A 23,015-nucleotide genomic window follows, 5' to 3' on the forward strand; every position below is an offset into this window, starting at 1 on the left:
ACAACAGTGACACTTTGGGCGGCAGGAATGTCGCGGATAAGCATCGATACAAACACACACCGAGATCGGGGGAATAAGGTTCATTTATCATCGCCGAGATTGGGGATGGGATGGGAAATCGGAATCGAAATGGAATGGGTAGCCCAGGATGGTAGGTGTGGCCTATGCCCAGCATGAATTAATCATCGCTCGAATCAAATTGAAATCACGGCAGTACAAAAAATAATAAAAATATCATAACAAATGCTGCAGACAGGCATTAATGAGCCGCGACAGTCCTCCCCATTAGATGGTTATTCAACAGAGGGTTGAGTTTTAGCGCCCAGAGATACACCACAAATTGACTTGTTTTCGCCGGGTTGCGTTGAACTCCCCACAAATTAGCTGCTCAATTGGGTAATAAAACCAAATGTGCCAATTGTGAGTGCACAAACTTTTCCCTCGGCGAGAACTTTGGCAGTAAGTGCTTGGAAAACAATTGTGCAATTGCATTAATTGCATTGTCGAATGAAAACAAAAGCCACAGGACATCGCTTTAAATGGCTGCTGCATATGCTGGGATTTGTTGGGTTATTCTTTTAGGGTTTTTTGGTGGTTAGAGATAGCGTCCACTCAATTATGTCATATCGGCGATACTAAATGGACTTTTAACTTGCTTTGATTGTACAATTTGGCCCCTTGTTCTGGGCTTACCTTTTATGGCCGGCCATTAAAAAGGCCAACGAGCGAGGAGCTTGCTCAGATTTATCAGCGTGCACGCCATAAAGTAACAAATAAATTTAAATACTAATAATAATAAAAAGTAATACACGCACACATTCGCTTTCCTTGGTGGCGGTGGCATCCTCGAAAAGGATACCATGTTACCAAGGACCAAACACATTTATGGCCAGCAATTAAATGGGGCTGCCATTTGTTTTATTATAACAGCGAGCGGCATTCAACATCGCCATCATCAGGAGCAAAGGCAAAGCAGCATCGGCATCAGCGATAAGGCTCCGTTTTATTATTATCCTTTATGCTTTTCGTGTGCTTTTTTTTCGTCCTTTGGGGTCCCGGGGGGCTCCCTTTGGGGGCGTGGCCTGGGCTGGGGGCAACTCACATTAGAATAGGCAAAGCTAAAACAAGTCAACTCAAATTGTTATCATTACCTAGAATTTGAAATGCACTATCCTTCGTTGGAAATAAATCACAGATTCCAGAAATAACTTTTAAAATATTTCCAAATTCATTGAAAATTAAAACCCTTTTAAAAACCCGAATGTTTTAAAGTAAGCAAACAGAGACATAATTATTTAATGATTAATTGTTATTGAATAGATATTCAAACTTGTATCCTTTTGTCAAGCAATTCTTGAGGCCTAGGCTAGTATTATAGCCAAATTGCTCACCTTTTGGCAGGGTATCGGAAGACAAGGCCATAAAAAGTCGCAATGCGCCATAAAAACAGTTAAAGCCAAGACAAAAGTCGCACACACAAATGCGATTTGGGAGTCGTTAAAAGCGCGCATGTGTGTGCGGCGAAGTCCTGTACAAATTAAGCCTTTCTACGCAAACAAACGAGCGCACATCCTTGCTGAGCGTACATATAGAATATATAACAAAATAAAGCGCCACCGATGAGATCTCTGAACCCCCTTTATTCCCCTCCACCGCCTCCCCTTCCCACGCCCCTGAGCATGTGCAAAGTAGGTTGCTCAAATCGCACACAACATAAAACATTTTTAATGCCAAACAGTAACAAAACTGAAAAAAAGAAAACCAGAAGAGCAGACAATAAAAAAGGGCTCACAAAACGAGCATAAAAATGGCAGCTGGCAAAAGAAAATGGCCGCACCGTGGAACCCCCATTTTCCTCAAATCCCCCGTTAAAGTCAGACACCCCCGCCATCCGTTTGGCGGTCATACGTACAGGATATTGTGTAAAAAGGATTAATGTGCCCCTTTTCTCTCTTTGTTTTAATTGCATTGAGGTTAAGGGGAGCAGGGGATTTGGCCAAGAGGAATGGGCCCAAACGGAATGTAAAATGCCCAAAAGCGCCGGAAAATAAATGTATATATTACCATCAGTGGCGTAGAGGATTACAAGAGGGGGTCTTTTAAAGGGATTTGCCTAAAAAGTTTACCAAATGAGGACTAAACTTTCTTCTTTATCATCTTTCTGTGTTAATTTAATAATGGTTTTATTTTAGCCCCCTCCCAAGCTACGCCTGTGCTTTTTGGGCAACCGGCGAATAAAATATATATTTGATGCCATAAAAATGTCACAGACGCCTTGAGTTATGCAGCTCGACTGTGGCTTATGTGGCGCCCTCGGCCAAATCCCATTCCCGCATCCATTCCGAATCCATTCCGCATCCCATGTCCCATTGCCATTGCCACTTCTTCGAGGGACACAAAAGACCGGAGCGTAACCCTTTTGTTTTGCACGGTTTTAATTTATATACGACTGCACACGAATTTATTGCTATATTATTTAATTGTATTATGTAAGGTCCTCGAGCTGGTAGTTAAGATTTTGGATTTGGCAAATAGAAATGTGAGAGTTCTTATCTTATTTTCCGGCCTTAAATAAAATGGTGAGCCATTTAAAAAAAAGTAATATTAAAGATGTATCCGGTTGATAAAAATAAATTAGATTTAAGTTATAAAATAAATTTAAATAATTTTTCATTACATTTAAAAGAAATGTACAACTAGTTCCAGCTTGCAACAGTTGCATTAACTCAATTAGGCGCTACTTGAATAAAGCATTTTCTCTGCCTGGCAGCTCGACCTTTCCCATTTGTTGGCCCAACACCTAACTGGGTCCAAATCAGCGATTCATCTGGGCCCACGCTCCCATTGCCGCCATTGCATGCAACTGAAAACCATTCTTTTTCCTTTTTGTTTTCCCATAATTTGTGTTCATTTTATGCAGAGCCTGTGTGTCTCTTAGTTAAACATCTCTCATTTATATGCCCCGTGAACGGGCTTTAACTAAGCGCGGTAGCAGTTTAGCTGTCCGCACACGCAAATTTTCCAGGCGCACACCTGCGGTTTCTTTTTTTTCTTTAGCCAAACAGGGAGCCTGGAGTTGGGACTGTGTCCCCAGATCAGGACAAGTTTGGGGGGAGGCTGAAGGGGGGAAGCAGCTCTTTAATTTATGGCGCTTGTCATATTTTGTTAGACACGGCGATTAATTAAAGTGCAGAACCCGAAGAGCCCGCCGAAAACCCTTGGCAAAACCCCTGGGCTAATTGAAAACCGCGCCAGGAGATGGAAAGCAGAAGGTAACCGCTTATTAAAAACGCCAGACCAAACAAAAACGAGAAAAGGAGACCAACTCAAGTGGCGCTGTTTGAGTAGTTGGCTAATAAATATACCCGGTCAGAGCCTGTCAGTCAGTCAGTTGGTCGGTTGGTCGGTTGGTCGGTGGTTCGGTAAGAGATTCCAATTCCAGCATCGGGCAGCCACTCAATGGCCAAGTCATCGATATTAGCCCGATTCCGCGTAGCCTCCAATATAAAAAAACGCCAATCATCGCAGGAGCGGCCCTGAGTGCCAGTCGCCGCCGTAAACACAAATGAGCTGTGCTGTGCGTAGAGCCACGAAAAAATATATTTAAAAAGTAAATTGAATTTAGTGCCAGTCATTCAGCGAAATGCACTTCTCCCTCTCTTTCCCTCGCTTCGCCCCGAAAGGGGGGCGTGGCAGGAGACAGCTCAAGTGCACATGACATGCTAATTAAAAGACAGCACCAGAACAGCCGCCTCTGGAAGGGGGTTTTGATATCGCAGGTACCGAGCCCCTGCGAGAGATATACGTACTTCCAGGTTAATCCGTCTCATGCTGACTGCAATTTGTCAACCGAAATTATAATGCAGTTGCGCGATGACATCGTGAATAGTGGGTATCAGAAAAGAGGTCTATAGAAAGTTTTTAAAATATGAAATGATTATTATAAATCATTAATAAAAAATCTTACTAATATCGGAAATAAAAAATAAATAAAAATCACAGAATAGCTTAAAAAAACATGGGTCTCAAGTGTTAAGCCTCCTTATTTATTGATTAATTTAAGTTTGACAGATGCAATTAGTTATATTAAGGATTGTATTTTTGAATAGTTTTAAATCTGAAAATAATTTTGATTTAACCCCAGACTTCGTGATTATTACCATTTCAAACTCCCATCTCCAACCCAGTTACCCAGTGGGAATTGTGACTCGCATTTCCCTGGTTTCAGGCCATCTCTAGGGCCCCAACTCCCTGCCCACGCAATTCTCGGTAATCCGCTCCAGTTGCGCTCTCTCATTGCCGACCGACCGATATGCCATATAATTACATAGCTTATTGTCATACGCCTATTCAGCTTATTATCCAAGGAGAAGGCGCGCGCCTTTTGCTTAACTGATCGATTTCGGTGATCGAAAGGCGATAATCTAAGCGGGGGTGATCGAGGGGCCCGAGCTTATTGATCTCCATTGAGGGGCTGGCCAACCAGGCAACCTACCTTTAAATTTGATCTGTCTTTGTTTTTGTTTACTCGGCGCACCGTCGATTGTCACTCGATCGTAGGCGAGAATTTCCGATCAACAGGCTGCGGTCTCTGATTTTGATCGACGGCAGCAGGCCAAACTTAGACCCCTTCAACCAGGCGACGCACACAGGTAAGCCAAGAGTCGAAGCCCGGCCAAGATGGATCGTTGACGAAGCCACACAGCGTGTTGATTTATTCCCCATAGACATAGACCCGGTAACCGAGCTGACTACATATATGGGTGTATATATTGTGGCTCTATATGCTCTTACTATATGATATTTCTCTGGCATAGAACAAATAATAAACCACACAACGGTGACGGCTATAAAGTGGAATGACTTCAAGGCGAATGAAAAATGCCCTTATGTAAATATTGAATGTTTGCTAGCTTTGGTTTCATTACCAAGAATTTGTTCACCAAAAGCTATTTGTTTGTTAGTTATTAAAACTTTGGTTTTAATATCTAGCAATGAATCAATTTTCTTAAAACATAATGTATGTACTGCATCCATTACTTCATAAAACACTATAAATCACCGCCCCTCTATGCGCTTCTCAATGCGTTTACCTAACCGAAGAAGCAATTGAAAATTCCTCCTTGAACTCGCAATGAATCACTCTGAATGACTTATTTCGACAGTGTAGCGCCTTGATAAATAAATATTATGGCATCTTAGGCATTACATTATTCCAACACCCTCTTCAACACGTATATAAGCTTCTTGTACGTATTCATCAGGCGCAGCTAGTTGCGTATGCAACTCAGGATTGTCGCTTGCTCCTCGTCGTTGTCACTGTCGACATCGTTGATCATTGGCGATGGCCAAGGCAAAAGGTAAAGACCACAGGAACAACAAAAATAAAATCACCAACAGGAACAACGGCACCGATTGTCAATGATGATGATGATGTTGTTCCTTCGAACAGCCAGTTGTTACACAGGGAAAAAAGTACAAGTATCCTTTCGACAAAACCAAATATTTATTTTTGTCAAAATATATTTCATTTTACGAAATAATTCTTTTTTCAGATCATAAACTAAAGTATTTATTATCATGCAATTAAACTTTAAAATCTATACCAATTTCGATTATATTTTTTAACAGTGCCGAAATGGGTTGCCTGTTGCCTGTGCGATGATTTCGTTGATCGCGACTGCAGTTCGGGGCGCGACAAGAATAATTACAAATGTCACATGAAATCAGAAGGCATCATAAATCAAATCAAATTATAATTAAGCATATTTGATCAGTTTGTTCGCCATGGTCCGCAGTATCTGTATGTGTCCGCGCTTATCTGGGCACTCTGGTAATGGTAAATGGTAAATGGTAGCAGTTCCTTGGGCTCCTTCGATTCCTTCCACTCCGAACTCCCGACTCCCGACATCCGACTCCTTATCTCAGATGCCCGTGTGTGTTATGGGCCTAGTTTCGTTTTGTACGAGTATCTCGGTTTCGTTATTGAATCATTTCTACTTATTTGGCATAAGTAATTGAATTTGTGCTTATTTATGCTGGCACTGATGATGTCGATGATGAGGCGGTCAGGATAATCGCTGGCAATTCATTAATTTCCAAGGCAACGCGTGTGGCTCAGACAGTGGAAATCGGCCAAAAATAAAACCGGTCAGTGGAATAATTCAGCGTTGTTCCCAGCGAGTGCCCCCTGTACCATCGTTCCATATTTGCCTTTAATATCATTAGCATCGCCGTTCATTTGTCTCTGACTCATGCGGCTTGTTCCAGTTTGTGGGTCGACTTGGAGAGCTCGATGTGTTTGCTTTGACGCCATATCTTATAATTCGATTAATAAAACCCATGTACGCGTATGAAAGTAATTATTTTGTCATTGATTTTGATTGGGCTATTTAAGCCTTCGGCCGCCGGTTAAAGCCAATTTCGGCTCGTTGCGATGTTTATGGCCAAAGCCATATATTGCACAATTTATCAGGGGCAAATAAAGGCAAATGAAATAAATACAAACGCCGCTCATATGTTTCGGCGGGCGGGAAGGGGAGAATATTTATGTTTAGATTTAAACATTTGCAAAACGAAAAGTCATAAATTACTTCCGCAGTGCCAAGGATGCGCCCAAGGATGCTACACAGCCTCCGCCTCCCCGCCACCGAATAGAACCACTGGAATCCACATGAAAAATCTTCATTTTACGATTTTTGGGGCACAAGAAGAAGATGGAGATGGCGAAGGAAGCACAAAGCCAAACACACATATCAAGGAGGAAAAGCCAAAGCTTTCCTATGCCTGCTGAGATAAAGCGTTGGCATAGAAATCAGTGGCATGTATCTTATGGATACAGCAGCCATTTTTATTGTGGATTCACTTCGAGGGAGTGGGAGCGGGCAGGATGAAGATGAAGCTGCCTTCAGCCTCTGAGGTGGGCACAATTGTAGTCGCTGGGGCTGCCTCAACATTAAAATAAATATGTACAAATGCTTAGATAAATAGATACGCCAGCCAAGTGATGTGACTCCTGCAAAGGATGACAGCCAAAATGGCGCAAAAGGAGAAACTCCGAGCAACTGGGCCATGGGCGTAGCTGGAAACGCTTTCAAGGGTGGGGGCGAGATAATTAAGATGTGCCGGATAAGAAATCCGATACAACTCTTAAGCGAATAAAAAACCTTCTTAAAACAACCGAACTCGTAGGTCTTTTGTCTTATGTCTTAAAATAAAAATCTAAAAATGTTAACTTACAAAAACTGTTAAATTTACTACAACCTTTAGGTTTTTTTAAAAAGATAAATTTTGCAGACATATATTAAAGAATTTCGGGGATGTAAAAGTTCATAGTTATAATTTCCATTCGGGAGCACAAGAGAACTTTTCTAAATATAGTTTTTGTTTTTGAATAAAAGGTTTATTTTCATGGGGGATAGCTAAAACTCCCCTTCCTTACCACGACCATGAAAAGGGGGGTCAAAAAGAAAAAAGACAGAGGCACTGCTCATACACACAACATTTATATTTCAGCGGAGAAAGCTCGTATATTATCATAAAACAAGTTGGTGGATGCCACCGGCGGGGGTGAGGGGATCGTCAGGGGGAGGGGGATGGAAAGACAGGGGTGGCGGTTGTTGGTTTGCGAGGAGGGGAGGGGGTGGCGTGTGATGCGCAAAAGTCGGGTCGTAAATCTTTGCGATAACATTTTATGCGAAACATTTCTTTTTCTGGTCCAGAGGGAGCAGCAACAACAGCAATAGCAACAAAAACAACAGCAAGGACACCCACGCCAAAGGAGAAGGGGGCAGTGGGTGGGGGTGTGGTTGGTGGTTGCGGGTGGTTTTTGGCTGGCTCTCGGGAGCTGCGTTTAACATTGGCAATCGCACGGAAAATGGCGCGTACAGTGTGCTTGTGCTCCTGCTCCTCCTCCTCCCTCCCTTTTTCGTCCTGCCAAAAGGAAAAGGCCAAAAGAAACAGCCGCAGCTGAGAGCAACAAAAACAACAACGAAACTTTTGGGCCGTGACTTGTGGGCCAGGTTAAAGGCAACATTCTATTTTTTCCTTTTTTGGGGTTGCAAGGATAAAATGGGTGGCAGGATGCGCCTGCCACGTTTTATTGTTTTTGTTGTATTGCCCCGGCAGTGGAAAGTGGGTGGCTTAGGATCTACTGCTCCGCTCTAATGTTTGAAGAATTTATGGCTTTCAGAGATGTATCTATGTGTAACCAGGGAATACGGCTAAGAAATGGAAAGAGACTGTTCTTCAAGACCAGTAATTCTCATATTCTAGGTGTTGACTATCATAAAGATTGGGAACTAAACAAAAACCACGCACACGAACAAAAAGAAAACAAAGATGGTTAAGATTCAAGATATTAATCAGGAAATAAAAAACAAAACCGTTTACACCATTCGTTCTTTTGTAATCAAGTAAGATTGATCTTGCATATTAATAGCTAATTATGGATTAAGTATTTGGTGAATTATATCAGCATAATAAGTTATGACATTTTCATCTGAAATATACACCTGTATCAGATAAAAAAGCTTTAAAATATTTATGAGTTTTTTTTGCCTTTATTTAAATGCGAGTACTAAAATGAATATTCTTAGTTTTTATTTCTTTCAGTTTACCCACATTTCTGAAAACTATGTCGAGTGTTTTGGCACAACAATCAACAATAACAAGAAGACATCAAAACAGGTATGTCAAAATGCGAAGGGACTGGAGGGGCGTGTAATTCAATGCTCCAGAGGAGAATTCCTTCAACAGGATCCCCAGGACAATGGGATACGCAACATCAAAGCCGCGCAACTGCAACCCAAGGAGACCCGATGATGTGACAGTTTTTCATCAATTCAAGTCCTCTCACATCAAAAAAAAAATAGAAATAGAAAATGAACTCGAAGCGAAATTGTTTTTTGTTTGTTTTCGTGGCTGTCGTGGATGCTTAAGTGCCCGAAATCAGTGCAAGAAATCCTTTTTGTTGTCGCTGCATTTTGTCAAACATGAAAGGCACTTTTCACGATTTTTCCCCTTTTGTCAGGTGCAGACATTTTCCGCCATTGTTCGTTCTGCGGTCGGACAAAACGGGGATTTCCCAATAAACCGAATTATCATAATTTTCATTAAAAAAAGGAGCGATCCCAGGAAGGCCAACGTAATGGCTCATAATTTCAATTTAAGGAGAGCCAAGTTTCTCACAATTAAAATCGCATCAGGTTGGGGGAAAACTTTCACACAGTTTTTGGCCGCTGCTCGATCATAAAAATTGCAATAAAATTATGCGCCTAATTTTTGCATAACAACATTCCGAGCCCAAAGTGTCACAACAAATCACAACATTGTAGTTGGGTGGGGGTGTATCCAGAGGATATCTGTGTGTGCTGTGTTGGTGCTGCAGTAACCCCTAACGATGCACAAATTGCTCGCAGGACCAGAGTCCTTTATGGACAATAAAATGCCCGAATCGATTCGATGCGGCAGCTACTATGTGTATCCTCTTCCGATTCCCAACTTCAGACTTCCTCCCTCCATCCGCGGGTACTTCTTTTCTAATTAGCTTGTCTGTCGATTGCTGCTGTTGTGTTGCTGCGTGTTGCTGCCGTGAAATTGCTGCGGTTTGTTCAAATAATTGCGCATGCAAATTTCTATTAGTCACACGTGGCCTCCGCTTTGTCTGTATCGAACCTGTATCCGTCTATGGATTTTACACTGCACTTCTAGGTGTTTTGAAACTATTTTTTCATTCAATCTATTCTTAAATGTAAATAGTAGATTTTTAGGAAAGCAGCATTCAAATTTCTGTAAAAGATTTTTAAAAATCTAAAGATTTTTAAAGATTTTTGAATACAAAACAAGCTTTTAGATTTATAGAAAAGGTTTTAAAATAAATTAAAGCAATTTAGAGGATCTATGTAAAATATTAAGAGATTTAAGTATAAGAGATTTAGGAAAAGTACTTCAAAAATTATTCAAAATTAAATTAAAATTAAATGTTACAAATAATTAGTTATAAATTTTTATATTTTTTATAAGGAAACTTTCTAACAATACATGTTTCTAAATAGATTATAGTAATCTTTCCTTAAATAAATAATTCGAATACAAAAATTGTAGTGCACGTGTAAATCGGCCCCACTTTCGCCCCTTCGGAAGCGTCGTTCAATGCATGTTCTATCTTCGATCGGCTGCCTGTCTGCTGTGACTTTTATAATTATTTGCCAGCCAGCCGAGGATGAGAATTTGATGTAATTTGGTTTTGATTCGTTGGCTCTCTCTCGTGTGCGAGATACATGACATATCTTGTATCTCGGCGCTGGCAATCTTATCTCAATTGTGGACCAGGCAATTCCCCCAGCGCCACCGCTTAAGCCACCACCCACTTTCCACTTCCACTTTCCACTTGGGAAGCCCAGCACACGTTTGCCGTTTGTCGTTTGCCTTTTGGTAATTTAATAGAACGATGCAATCGTCGATATGAGAATGAGAATCCCAGATTGCTGGGGGAATTTTCTGGGGCGGGGGAAATCGGATTCAGAACGAGCCTGAGACTGGGCCTTCGCAGGATTTGTCAGGCCTTAATACCACCAGTCATCCTCCCCCTTTTCCACATACACAGTATATCCTTTTTGCTGGGGGGTTGCTGCAGGCGAGGGTTGCTGTTGCTAGTGGGATTTTCGGTTTTCGGACTCGGATTTCTCTGAGATTTCCGTGCTGCTTATCGGTGGAATAAAATCTCGCCGACGACGGCCACTTTTTGCGGCTTTTGCGTTCGGTGCCTGCCAATTGTTGTCAGTTTAATATTTTAACACAATTATTAAATTATTATTTGCTCTTTTTGTTGCCCGATTTAACCCTAAATGGGAAAATGCAGCGCCAGTTTTCCCTCTCGCTTTTTAAATCTGCCAAATCATTTAATATGATTGTCGTTTTTGTCGCAAAATTATTAATTACTTGTTGGCTATCAGCATATTTTTGCTGTTATTGCTTGATAATTTATAAATATTAGATAGCTTGTATTTGTTGTTTAATTTAAATCGATTTAAAAAAATTTTTTGTTGTTTTTGGGAGCTAAAATGAGTAACTATTTATTATTTATGAGATTTCCCCTATTTTTGTTATTTGTTATTGTAAATTCTTTGAATTTAAAATAATTAAAGCACAGTTTAAGAATTTAAATTGATCTATTTATCTAACATACTTATTCAAAACATATTTTAATTATTTATTTAAAAAAAGCTAATCGAATTACTTGATTTAAGTTCATTGAAATGTTATATTTCGACACGAAATTGACTGATTGCTGCTGGGCCATCAGCATATTGTTTGATGTTGCCTGTTTTCCCCCGTTGTGTTATCAATGAGACCCACACAGAAGCAGTTAAAATGAAGTCAAGCGACAATTTTCATTAAAATTTTCGCATTGTTTCGCTTTTTGTGGCTTGTGTGAATGAGCGAGCAATAATAATGAAAGGGGCGAGCTTATGAAACAAACCGCATTTCAATCAGCAGCAACTCAATGACAACTCTGGCTGATTGCTAACCCCCCTTGAAAGCCCCCCTTCCTTTGGCTCCTTTTTGCCACCCACCTGAGCTGCAGATTGAACAGGTGAAATGTTAATCTGCATGCGCTGCACGCTTTGTCGGCCAAAGTTGGGCCAAAAAAAGAAGTCGAGGAAAAAATGTTTGATAAATGACAAAGGAGTGTGTTGATTGGCGGCTGAGAGGAGCAATGCGGGGGAGGATATATCACACAAATGCAATTATCATGGCAAACAAAGGCGACAGGTTCACCTAGCCAGCTGATAAAGGACGTCAAAAGGATGCGGCGCAATTGAAATTGAAATCAAATAAGCCAAAGAAAGGATTGCAGTGCCAGTAGCAGCAGCAAAGGCAAAAGCAACAACAAAACAGCAGCAACATCTCCTGCAGGATAATTTCCCTCAAGTGGATGACCAGCACTGCTTGCACTGCTTGCCCGCTGCTCCGACTGCCGCTAGAGCGAGACCAGCATAGTGCCCGCCAGCATGCCATCTCTCTCCAGGGCTCGCCATTTTTGATTTGGGCGGCGTTTCGTTTGACACTTCATTGACTCTCTCATTGGCCGCACGGCGTATGCGCAGTGGGAGAGCGCTCTCTCGCTGTCTCTCTTTCTCTCTCTCTCTTGATGCAGATGTTCGTTGTTGTCGCCTCGGCGGCTGCGAAAAATAGTTTTTCTCCCCTCTCCACTCATCTCTCTCTCCTTTTGATTTTCGCATTTCGCATTTTGCGAGAAAACTTGGCCTGGCTTTTGTTGTTTGCCATAATTTTTGTCACACAGCTGTCACACGCACACTCACACACGCACACATATGCACACAGACTGCGGGAAGCTTGCATAATTTTCTCTTTTGCAAAAGTTCAGTGAACGTCAAAAATATTTGCATTGCACCAACACAGGCACACGCATGCTGGCGTGTGTGTGTGACACCTTTTTTGGACAAAGGTTTTCCTTATTTTCTTTAGCTATGACGCGCTCTTTCTGGAAAATTTAAGATGTGCTCTCGGAAAATAACTTAAATTTTGAGAATGAATTCAAGTTTTGTATTTTCTGAAATTTTACTACTATTTTAGGTGCAAGTATTGATAAAACAACCCGAACTTTTTTTGAAGAATTATATTTCTAACGTATTATATTACATTTTAACATAATCGTTGAGATTTCTATTTTACTATGTAAACAAAACTTTAAAAATATCTGATATTATTATTCATTATTATTATTATATTTTTCACCAATCAATTAAATTTAATTGAAATCAAACTTTATGGAATTTGTTCAACTAACTACACATACTTTGGCTAGCTTTTTGTATTGAGCTCATGGGAAAAACTTTGGACCCTTCTCTTTAAACCTGAAGCCCGGAACATATTTGCATCTTTGATAAGTTTTTGTGCTGGTTTTTATGCGGGCTAACATTTGGACGTTGTAGACTTTTTGGCGCTCACGCACACACTCGCTGAAGCTCACACAGATACACACGCACACACAGGCGTGTGAAATATAACCATTTGTGATGTTTACTTTCTGATGGCCTTGCGCAAAATATTTGTATCAATTCATTTTTCACAGCTTTCGGTTGTTGTTGTTGGTTTTGGCCCTTTCGTGGTAACCGTGTTAATTGTTGAGAAAGCTATTCGTCGCTCATTGGGTGTCAATAGTTTTCCATTTATTTTTGTAGCCCTTTCTCGCTGGAATCTAACCATTTATCGACGATTCGGGACTCATTAAAATAGCAATTTAATTTCGTCGATGGAGTGTTGATTCGATTCGATTTAGTGCAGGCAGTAAAAACTAAGACCAGCCATTAAAACTAATCACAGTCTAAGAGGCACTTTTAGATACAAATCGAACCACAGTTGGAATGCGGCGAACTACTTAAAATGAACTCATTAGCAAGTACAGCCATCCGTCAGATAGCAGGCAAATAAAATACGGTTAAAGAAAGTCAGTAGGCCACTGAGAGAAATATTTTACACGCTGGAAAGGAGTAAAGGTATCGAGAAGTGACTTGAAAGATAACCCTTAAATTGCTGTTAGACTGAAGAATATTTACTTGTTTTGTTGCCCCAAAAAAATTATATTTTTTGATACAATTTTTTCTCTATTTTGAATATGATTTTATTAAAAAAAAAGATCAACAACATTTTTATTTATTTTCAAATTATTTTTAATTTCATACAATTTTTTTATAAAACCTTCAAAACTATTTTTTTTTCGGTGTGCTAATCGGGGGCAGAAAAAAAGAGGGGGCGGCTGTTAGCTGTTAACTGTTGGTCAGTGGCCGCCGCTGGCCAAGTGAAATTAGGCAAAAGACAAGCGAGGGCCATTAAAATCAAAGTCAATAGCCGACGACGCGTCAACTCTTCGGCTGGCTGCTGTGGCAAATTCTCGGGAAAAGCCATAAAATTAAAAAAAATCCAGAGTGACAAATGAAGTAACTCCAAAATCATGCTCGAAAGCAGAGCGGAGTGTGGCTCATGCGATACTCGCATTTCGTTCACCGAAAATCTCAGCCAAATCAAATCATTTGTATGCGCCACGCAAGACCGAAAACACTCATACAAAAAAAAAGACCAAAAAACCTGGGACAACCAGCAAATAATCGTAAAGTGACGGGCTCGTAAATGTTGAGAGCAGGAGACTGGAAGACCTCAAGACTTGAGACTGACCATTAACCATTAAAGAAGCGCCGCAGACGCTCCGAAAAAGTGCCGAAAAAACACAGCAACAAAGGCCATGAAAACAAACGCGTGCGAGAGGAAAATAATCTATAAAAAATAAAAACAAATCCGTAAACGTAATCCCGTAATCCCAGCCCAAAGTGGAAAGTACGGAGAAGAAAGCAAAATCAGTAGAATTAAACGAATAATTGGAGCGGACTCTAACTGAGGGGTTAAGTGCTCAGTAGTTAAAGGTTTTAGTCATTGGTATCTTGAATTAGTCAATTTGGAAATAATGGTTATACATTAAGAGTACCATTTGTTTCCCCTAAGTCTCCTTTGATTTGTGTAAAATGTATCCCTTTAATTAAGTTAAGTTGATTTCCGTATTGTTATCTACTTATAATTTGAATTCCAAAATTTAAATTTTAAAAGTAAGATTTAAAACGCCACTATTTATTCTCATTCTTAAAACTGCATTCCTCTTTTAATTATGAATAATTTAGCATTCAAGAAACTTCTTAATTAAAGGTGAACTGGCAAATAATTCTTGTTAACTGAAATTTATTCAGGCTTAATGGCGAGAAGCTCATAAAAAAACAAACTTGAATTCCACCTACACATTAATAAACTGTATTGAAAGCGCTTTGCGAACTCTTTATATATTCAACTGGAGTGTTAATGCAATCAAAAAAAAAAATTACACAACTCTGACCGTAAAATTCGTAACTGTCGGCATTTTCCCCCCATCAAAAGACTGACATAAGTCGCTGGAGTCTCGGGTATTTCTCTTGTTATCCCAGTCATTAGCTGTCTCAAATTTCGGATTCCCAACGAGTGTATCAGCCTAGTGCCTTATAAAGGATGCTTGGATCTACCGAAGACCCAGACCAAATAAACGCCCACAATTATGATATAAACAAACAGGAGCAAAACCAACAGATGGCGGACAACAAGGATACGTTTGCTGATCATCTAAGATCTGCAGAAGTCCCCGACAAAGCGATCCAGAGGGTAGGGGTGATCGGTCCTGCAATCAGGGTTATATGTGTAGTGCCGTCCCTCTCCACTTGGCCCGATTTTATCAGAGAACATCTATCTCTGGCTCTTTCAAGCAGAGTGTGTGACACAATATGACATCAAATTACTTGCCGCTTGCAGATCCAAAACCCGAACCTCGTACCCCTGCCTCTGTCCCAAAAACATCCCGCCCCACCCCTCGCATGACCATCCCCTTTACCGTTCGTTTCCCGCACGCCCCGTCGCACACGATCGCCTATCTGATCGCAGCAATCGCAAAAAGGAGGACAGAGAGAGAAAAATGTAAGCTCTCTTGTTCTGGTGCACTGAGAGAAAGACAGTTGGAAAATAAAATCTAAACTATTATAACAAATTTTCTGGATTTATTAATCTAAATACCCAAATCTAAAGAATTGAAGATGTAACTGGTAATTTATTTTACTACATGTAACAAATAATTCCCCAAAAAGTTAGGAATTTTAAATCACAAGTCAAAAAAAGAATTACACGATAAATCCCATTTTTAAATTCCAAAAAATACTTTGCAGATCTTTTCATATTTATTTAAAATCCCCTTATTTTTTCCCAAGTGTACACTTTGCTATTGTTGTTCCGGCCCTACGTGGTCTGTGCCCCTTTCCCTTCCCCTTCCCCGCCCTTCTCCTCGCTCAGCCTCTTAGCCTGGGATCTGGATATCTGGATGGCGAAATGCGTAAGCGCTTATCGGCCTTATCGCCAGCGTCTCATCAGCTCGAGTGGACGGCCATCAGTTGAGATTTTTTCCACTCTCCTCCCTTGTGTATTTTTTTAAGTAATTTGCAAGCCGGGATCTGGATCCGTATCTCTATCTGCGACATCGCAGCGTTCATCATAAAGATGGTGTCTCATCTGAACTCATCTGCTTTCGGCTTTCGGTTCGTTTGTAGGTGTTGAAAAGATAGCAACGAACAGGCTGATTGCTTAATGGCCCAGAGGATAGAGGATACCCATACTCCTTGGCTGGCTAGGAAATCGTAAAATTATCCTGGCAGACACGTCGTAATTTCGCCCAGGGAATCGGCCATGTTAACCTTGACGCTCCGTTTCGATCGAATACAATGCGCAGGCTAACAATAAGTTTGCTCAGTTGCTTAGCCAAGCTTTCAGGAGAAGGAGCAGGAGCTCCGACAGCAGAAGCAGGAGCAGTAGCAGTAGCAGGACACACAAACACATGGGCGAACGTGCAGCGGAAGCCGACATCCTGACGGCCAGACATCGTCCTCGTGCTCGCCGTGGAAAAGTGGAAAAGCGGAAAACTCACATGCATATGTATGAAGAATCTGAGGAGTCGACGAGCGATGGCCCAGCCCAGCTATTTGCCAAGCGTATTGGCCAGGACAAAGGCTGGGCAAAGGACGAAGGCCGAGGCAGGAGGAGGCAGACAAAGCTCCATGAATTGGCAAAAAATGAACGAAAGGACGAAAGCCCCCTGCCCAGACGATGGACAAACAATGGAGGTGACACAGGGGCGATCTCGGGGGTCAATGGTAATGGGCGCAAAAATATGTAGGGCCGTTTTGAAAATTAAGCTTTGAAAATAAATCAAGCTAAATTACTTTTTTAGCTTAAGAGCTTAAGAGTAAACCAATATATGAATAGAAAATTAAGGTTTTCAGTCATTTTATTTGTACAATAAAAATGTAAAATCTTTTAAGGTTTAAATTCCGAGTTTTATTTAATTTTTTATGAGCCCCGCAGGTTTCTTGGCCCAAAGAAGTAAATTGAAAATCCAGTCCTGTGGCGAACGTGCTCGAAATGTACGAGACAGCAAACTTGGGCAGTTACAGGACCTTAGTCCAGGCCTAGACAGATCCTTTGTTTGCGGCACTGTGTCCTTCCGCTGCGCCCGCTCTCCCCACTTTTTGCATACGTGCCCGGGCATTTGTTGGTCTGCTAAAGTGCAACTTTTTTTAAGGACCTCAACCAACCTAGCCCTAGCCGAAATGGAAAGCTCTGCGCCGAGTGAAAGTTGAAAATCTGGGCAGTGCCATTAGGAGTGGAAAATATTTAGCAGTTACTTTTTGATTATATTTCACTTGCATCGAATGGCACCGAAAACTTAATTTGCCGCCAAAATACTTAATAGGAAAACAGATTTACACTGCCAGGCCACAAATCACTTTCGTTCCGCAGCTGCCATGGCCGAATGGCTGAATGTCCTGGCCAGGATACAAAATGCACACACGGCCGGCCAGCGGGCAAAGATATATGTGTATGTCCGTATGCATGAGCCAGCGAAGTCGAGTGGAGGACATTTGCATAATTGACCCATGCAGGATTCGCGCACCAACTGATTTCATTTACGATGCAAGTGCTGACCACCGCCCCTGGGAGCCCCCGGAACCCCTAAAACCCCCTGATCCCCCCTCCCAGTTCGTAACGTATCCATGTCCATGTCCTGGCCAACGTATGCTCGAGCTTTTGCCCATTTAGGCAATTTACATTTATAGCCTGGCGCATGAGGTGCTTACGAGCTGCACAGGATGTGCCGCCATTGGCGGTGTACTGCAGTTGTTGTCCCCCTCCCCCTCCCACCATCCAGGGGCGGAGTAACCCAGGGGGGGTACGTGAAATTTACACCCGTTGCGGTTTTGCATCCAGCCAATTTTAGACGCTCTTGTTCGTTGCTGGCAGCCAAGTTTATTATGAAATTAGAACGCATGGTCGGGATTGGCGAAACCGGTGGAGCAAAGGGAGCCATGGAGGGGGGTTTAAGGGGGCGCCGAAATGAGGGGGCCATAGCACACAAACAGGCGCTGCATTGCAGTCAAAAAACTGGCACATGACATATGAACTCAGGCTCGACATTGTTGCTGTTATGTTGTCGCTTTGTTGTTATAGTTATTAAATTATATACTCAGCCTATAACAAAATCAACAGCATTGCAAGACTTGGGAGTGGCAAATTGGGGGGAAGGGAAGGGGGGAAAGTGCAGAGGCGAAAATGTTTGGCGATTATTGCCAAGGGAGATGTACGTATACGTACATAAATCGGAAAATTTACGACAGACGAAGAGTTAGGGATTTAGTTATTTTGCGGATAAAAAAGCCAGACAATAAATAAATAAGAATAAATTAAATATGACTTAAAATTCTGGTGAAAATATTACGAGTATAAAGAAATAAAAATAAATAAAAACAAATTATAAAATTTATATTTTATTAATCAGAAATGGCTGCACCATTTTATACCTAATAGTTCCTCAAGAAAATATAAAGCTTACAGCATATTATTTAATACGATTTCCTGCAGCGATAAAAATTAATTGTATTGCAGGCAATAAACTACATTCCTTGAGGCAAATCAATCTAAAGCCTTTTAATTAATCTGTGCAAACATCGTTAGCATTTTCCAGTTAATTGTGCCGAACCGTGCTCAGAAATACATTTATGGCCTCAATAATTTGCACAATAGGAGGAGCGATTCGCACAGTGCGGGAACGAGGGCTATATAATTACAACTGGCAATTTAAATAGAATTTTTATTGTATTTAAAAGTGTGTCTGCCACCGATACTGGTTCGGACTACGATGATGATACCATTCTGATGCTATACTGCTGCTCTATTTTAGTCTGTTTATGCAATATGCAGTCGTGTACACACAGACTAGAACTATTTTTCCAGAATCCGGCGACAGTTTTGGAACTAAATCAGAATTTATGCTTTGTTTAAATGCTGTAAAAATGTCGCTGATTTCTATCGCATGACAATAATTATAACAACAACCGAGCTCAGTAATAATAACTGTCTATGCGAAACCCAGGCATTCATGGATATGGCTATATATATAAATGTACATATATATATAGAGAGCGAATGGCGGACTGAACGCGTATTTAAACCAATTTTATGGAGCATTTAATTGTTGCTGCTTATGAACTAACCCGAACAGCAAATAGCCGAAACCACAGCGATAGACGTACGGGCTTAACAACCTCAGCGCCGAGCAAATTAAAAGTGGTAACAAAAGGTTAACGTAAATTGTTAAAACTAAATTATACATATAAACAAAACATTTTTATGCGATTAAAATCGGAATTACACGCAACGTGCGTCAGCTTTTTAAAAGGGGGGTCAGGCGGAAAGGGGGCTTACGTGGGAGGGGGCAGACATGGTCTATGGTTCGGGCATGACGTTGGCCATGTCTGGTCGTCTTTCCATATATATGGAGGTAGGGAAATCTATACATATGTATGTATATATATACCCCTTTTTGTCTGCTTGACGGCGTACAACTGGAGTCTTCATCGCCGGAAAAGCTGCGCACGTGCTGGAAAAGTCTGCATTAAATGGAAAATTCTAAGACATGTGCACTAATGTAGACGCTGTTTTCTGATCTACCTGAACTACCAACCATAGCAGATATTTTAATATTTTCAATGAAATATAAAAGACAATACTTACCCTTACCCAAAGATAAGTTAAATTTAACTTTCTTGGACGGAATAATATAAAATTTAAATTATTGAGTTACTTATCTTTAGGCGACTCAATTTAAGCTTATCAATAGCTTGGAATTTGGTTTAATTTATACTCCATACCAATTCTTTATTAAAATAGCAGGGAAAACAGTTTTATTTATATTTATTTTTCTAGGTAGCCTTCGCGTAAACAGTTTTTTTCGCATTATAAATATGCAGAAGAAACGTAATTTATGGCCTCTTTTGAAAAAATATAAGTATTTTTATTTCACAAGCATATATCACTTAGCAGCGCTCTTCAACGGTATCTCATCAATACAAAAACTGAAATCCTTATCGAAAGGTGCCACCTGTATCTGCGACTACTTCCTCAACCAATTGGGGCTGATGTGTACTTATCATCTGGCGATTACCAGTTGAGTTCACAGTGCTTGACAGGCAGACGTGACAATTCATCCATTTTTGAGACCCATAAGTAGACATGACTGGACGAATCTTATCGCCGAAGCCCAAAAACCCATTGAGATTTCCCTAGCATTCCACGCTTGCCCCATAGAGCTCCAATTGCTGAGGGATCTCAGGTGATTTATATCAGCCTAAATATAAATCGTAGTTTAAATTAGCTAAAATTTAAATCGTGATTTGCTATTGCTCAATTGCTTTATAAGGAAAGTTATGGCTTATAATGGTGGTATACTAAAGAGCTAATGGGGATTTCTATTCCGATTAAAGGGGTACGGTTTCATTTTGTGATTGAAAATTAAAATCTAAGTAAATTGATTCCAACCAGTCCAAAAGTATTTTGTAACATGTGCGCATTTATCAAGGAAATCTGAACAATTTGATAATGAACCAAAAGTTGACACTCTTTAAAGGGAATTACCCCAATTTCGAACTGCGATTGACCAAACGCGTTCATTTAATCTGAGGATACAGATCCAGATGCAGTTCCAATACCATCTAATCGAAGATCTTTCGAAAGCGACGGCTTATTTTCCTATCCATGGTGTCCTTTGCACTATAGATTGTCTGCCAGATTGTTTGCGTTGTTCTGTCGGTGACACCAACACCAGAGTTTGTTGTTTGTTTTTCTTTTCTGTGTTTTTGGTGTTGTTTGGTGTTTTTTTTTTGGTTGTTCTGTGGTTCGTCGCTCGTGTTTGATGTTCGCACCGTTGGTTGATCTGATTTTGGTTACAGGTTTCTTATTTTGGCAGCCGCTCACTGTCTTTTGGGTCTTGGATTTCGGGTTGTATCTTTATCTCAAATTATGTATCTGTAACTATCAACAGCGCTATCTGTGGCCGCAGGTATTTACATACATAAACTGCTGCTTAGGTAGTCAGCCCAGGGGCTTTGACAAACGGTTTATTTCAGCCATAAGCTCGCCCAGATCTGGTTAGATTCGTATCGCGGCAATATGAACTTATGAAATGCCTCGCAAAGCGATCGGCAGAAAAAAATATATTCAAAAATATTCATGTGGAATTAAGTCGGCCTGGGAAACTTTCAAGTTAGCAGCTGTCTTTCCTTAACTCTTCTGTAGCCCCTCCCCACTCTTCCCTTAACCCCACGCGTTAGCATCCTTTTTGCCAGTTTACAGGTGCAGCTTCACTTAACCCTTTGACGCCAAAAAGTTTCTTTTTAATGCGAAAATCAATGCGGGGGAAGTGAACAGTAGTCCTTCCTTAGCCGAAACCTCTACTTTTCAAATAAAATGAATCTTATCAATGTTATCAGAATTAATATGGACTTGGAGTGATTGATTAATAAAATAAAATAATACAAATACAAAAAGATAGGAATCCATAGGCAAGCTTCCCTTTTTTTAAGCCGAATAAATATTTAATGCAATTGGCTTTTCTGAGACCAAAAAAATTATAAAAAATATCTGAACAAGAAGTTTAAAATCAACAAGTCATTTATCAATCTCAAAAATTTGTTTAGGCTTGCAAGTGTTTTATATTTATCTTAGTTTAATTGTATGCTTTATTTTGTTCTTAAAATTTACGCTTACAATTAAAAAATAATATAAGAACAAAGAAATCTTAGAAATAAAAGAATAGTTACTTAGGTATGTTGCAAAAAATTCGACGCTTAAAAGAATGAGTGATGTTATGGAAGTTGGACTGTGGCAAAAACTGGCTCACGTATCTGAGACTTCCTCCTTGTTGGCCAATGTGTGTGTGCGCTGTTTATGCGCAGCAGATGTACAATACTAACGCGACCCCAAAGGAGCCAACTTGCCGCGAAAATATATGAGCTCCATATTAATAATTTGCATCTAGATACGAACAAACTATCTTTCGCAGTTCGCATAGTTCGTACATACACTTCTCTTAATTTCCAGCTGCTAATTTATGCAAATTTGGCTCTAGTCCTACCGCCGTCCCGCTCGCACACGCACAAGGCGGGAAGCAGCAGGCATCGGGCATCAGGCGTATATAACTCAAAAATCGCCAGACAAATCTGCACACATGTTAAGGCCCATAAATAAAGCACATAATCGCAAACGGAACGATCGATGATTGTTGTCACTGCTTGACAGCGGGCGTGGGAAAGGGATGGGGATAGGATAGCATAGGATAGGATAGGACATCGGAGGGAGTGCGAGAGGGTGATGGAGAGGGGAGTGGACGGAGAGCGCAGCGAACAGACAAGCAAAACGCTGGATTGTCTGGCTATATGTGTGCGTCAAGTGCAGAGAGGCGTGCCGCTGAGAGATTATTGAACGATGCACTCGAGCGGAGCGAACAAACAAACAACAAGAATAGCGAGCGACGAGCAAATGCAACTGCAACAACAACCGGTTACCTGCACACACAAAAAAACACGCCCCTCTCGCTTGGCGAGCAAGAGTGACAGGCATATTGCTGGCACCCCAGAGATGCCGTATAGCCGCCTCCCTCTCTCCCGCAGCCAGCACTGCTTGACAGCGCGACCATCTTGTATGTGCCAGTACACTAGCGCACACACACACGTAGGCCGGGCCTCGTTCAAACGGGTTTTCTCGGCCTGTGCGCATGTAGTGGTAGTGCGAGAGCAAGCAGCGCCAGTCTTTCCTGTTTTGCGCTCGTGTTCGTTCAGTTCGAATTCAACTGTTGACGTGTTTGCAAGCGTGTTATCGGCGTGCGTCCGCTCGTTCCGTTCGTTCGTATTTTGCTATCGATTCTCGTCTCGCCGCGACAACAACAAAGAAAGCTCGAAAAACGCGTCGGCAAAAATATTCACAGAGAGCGATCAAAGTGTGAATCAAAACCAAAAATCAAAAAGCATTCAAGAAACCTAGTAAAAACAAGCAGTGTGACCAAAACAGTGTGCTAAAATGTAAGATCAAGATTTGTGTGA

General features: G+C 41.0%; 1 protein-coding gene across 2 annotated transcripts in view; it reads left to right on the top strand.

Annotated features, from left to right (window-relative positions):
- The first annotated feature begins 22,747 nt into the window (after positions 1–22,747).
- Positions 22,748–23,015, top strand: part of grn (GATA binding protein grain) — a 34,396-nt gene continuing 34,128 nt past the window's right edge. For both annotated transcript variants that reach the window (XM_017152044.3, XM_017152045.3), the window contains exon 1: positions 22,748–22,994. The gene's annotated coding sequence lies outside the window, so the exon portion shown is untranslated. The remainder of the gene's footprint in view (positions 22,995–23,015) is intronic.

The sequence above is a fragment of the Drosophila takahashii genome, chromosome 3R (assembly GCF_030179915.1).
Source record: "Drosophila takahashii strain IR98-3 E-12201 chromosome 3R, DtakHiC1v2, whole genome shotgun sequence".
NCBI classification, from domain to species: domain Eukaryota; kingdom Metazoa; phylum Arthropoda; class Insecta; order Diptera; family Drosophilidae; genus Drosophila; species Drosophila takahashii.